The sequence below is a fragment of the Octopus sinensis genome, unplaced genomic scaffold (genome assembly GCF_006345805.1).
Source record: "Octopus sinensis unplaced genomic scaffold, ASM634580v1 Contig16751, whole genome shotgun sequence".
NCBI classification, from domain to species: domain Eukaryota; kingdom Metazoa; phylum Mollusca; class Cephalopoda; order Octopoda; family Octopodidae; genus Octopus; species Octopus sinensis.
In genome coordinates this window covers 22,501-25,000 of record NW_021834554.1, presented here as the reverse complement: position 1 = coordinate 25,000, position 2,500 = coordinate 22,501, and the positions used below count along the sequence as shown (strand labels likewise).

The 2,500-nt window shown below is 41.0% G+C and overlaps 1 protein-coding gene across 1 annotated transcript in view; it reads left to right on the top strand.

The window, feature by feature from the left end:
- The window catches only part of LOC115230910, a 39,277-nt gene that overhangs the window by 20,648 nt on the left and 16,129 nt on the right, over window positions 1-2,500 (top strand). The gene's annotated exons all lie outside the window — the stretch shown is intronic.

The following is a 2,500-nucleotide window of genomic DNA, read 5'->3' as shown; positions in this document are numbered from 1 at the left end:
AACGTAAAAGACATCTTTAATTTCCTGAGCATTATACAAATAATTCTGTTTGTTTTGTACACCACCTGTCTTCGTCTTTTGTTATTTTCGTGAACTCTCTCTCTCTCTCTCTCTCTCTCTGTATCTATATATATATATATATATATATATATATGCATAGCTGTAGAAGTGGGTGCGTGGTAAGTAGCCTGCTTACCAACAACATGGTTCCGGGTTCAGTCCCACTGCATGACACCTTGGGCAAGTGTTTTCTATACTATTGCCTCGGGCTGACCAAAGCCTTGTGAGGGGATTGTATGTGTGTGTGTGTATGTGTGAGTATTTGTGTGTCTATTTTGTCCCCCACAACTGAAGTTGGTGTGTTTATGTCCCTGTAACTTAGCGGTTTGGCCAAAGAGACTGATAGAATGAGTCCTTGGGTTGATTTGTTCGACTAAAGGTGGTGCCCCAGCATGGCCACAGTCAAATGACTGAAAAAAATGAAAGAATAACAGAATAAAAGAATATATATATAGGAGTGGCTGTGTGGTAAGTAGCTTGCTAAACAACCACATGGTTCCGGGTTCAGTCCCACTGCGTGGCATCTTGGGCAAGTGTCTTCTGCTATAGCCCCGGGCCGACCAATGCCTTGTGAGTGGATTTGGTAGACAGAAACTGATAGAAGCCTGTCGTATATATGTATATATATATATATGTATGCGTGTGTGTTTGTGTGTCTGTGTTTGTCCCCCTAGCATTGCTTGACAACCGATGCTGGTGTGTTTACGTCCCCGTTACTTAGCGGTTCGGCAAAAGAGACTGATAGAATAAGTACTGGGCTTACAAAGAATAAGTCCCGGGGTCAATTTGCTCGACTAAAGGTGGTGCCCCTTTCAAATGACTGAAAAAAATGAAAGAATAACAGAATAAAATAATATATATATATGTGTGTGTGTATATATATGTATATATTGTTGGGTGACACGCCATGCTTGAGGAGACCTTTTGAGTCAAGTAAAATCAAACATTAAGATCAAAATCACAATCAGAATCTTAATGAAATCAAAATCAAAAATGAAAATTGTAGTTGTGGCCTGTGCCAGTGCCTACTCACTGGCTCCCCACTACTCACGTGCCAGTGCCTACTCACTGGCACGCAAAAAGCACTATCCGAATGTGGTTGATGCCAGCCCCTCCTCCCTGACTGGCTCTTGTGCCGGTAGCACGTAAAAAGCAACATCTGAAAGTGGCTGATACTAGTGCCGCCTTACTAGCTCCCATGCCAGTGGCACATGAAAAGCACCCACTACACTCTCGGAGTGGTTGGCATTAGGAAGGGAATCCAGCTGTAGAAATCTTGCCAGATCAGATTGGAGCCTGGTACAGCCTCCTGGCTTTCCAATCCCCAGTCAAACTGTCCAACCCGTGCTAGCACAGAAAGTGGACGTTAAATGGTGATGACGACGATGATGATGATGATACATACACTAATATATATACACCAAGACAGATGTATCTGCTTGATGACACTTTTCTCAGTGAGATGCATTAGAGGCTCTTTGGTGATATTTGGATGTTTTCCAAAAAGTACAGCAATGGTTGTACACACACACACACACGCACACACATATAACTACATGCTTATAAATTGATACATAGATGTATATGTGTGTGTGTGTGTGTGTGCATGTTTGTGCATGTGTGTGTATATAGGCCATCTTTAGCCTAGACCATGTCTAACTCAATAATATCAAGAGGTGTATGCATATATATGTGTGTATATATATATATATATATGCATATATGTATATATATACATACATATACACACACACACATATATATATAAAGCTGGCACTGTTTCAGTTATGGTGATGAGGTTCTGGTCGATCCACTCAATGGGACAGTTTGCTCTTGAATTTAACATGCAAATTCCTGGCCATTCCACAGACCTGTGTACCCTTAGCATAGTTCCCTGAAAGATTCAGTGTGGGACAGAGTGTGACAAGGCTGGCCCCTTTTGAATTACTGGTACAACTCATTTTTTGCCAGCTGAATGGACTGGAGCAATGTGAAATAAAGTGTCTTGCCCAAGGATACAACATGCTGCCAGGAATTGAACTCATGACCTTATAATCGTGAGCCAAATAACCTAACTTCTAAGCCATGTGCTTTCACATACACACACGCACATACATATGTATATGTGCATATGTGCATATATATATATATATTATATATATATATATGCATATATGTATATATATACATACATATACACACACACACATATATATATAAAGCTGGCACTGTTTCAGTTATGGTGATGAGGTTCTGGTCGATCCACTCAATGGGACAGTTTGCTCTTGAATTTAACATGCAAATTCCTGGCCATTCCACAGACCTGTGTACCCTTAGCATAGTTCCCTGAAAGATTCAGTGTGGGACAGAGTGTGACAAGGCTGGCCCCTTTTGAATTACTGGTACAACTCATTTTTTGCCAGCTGAATGGACTGGAGCA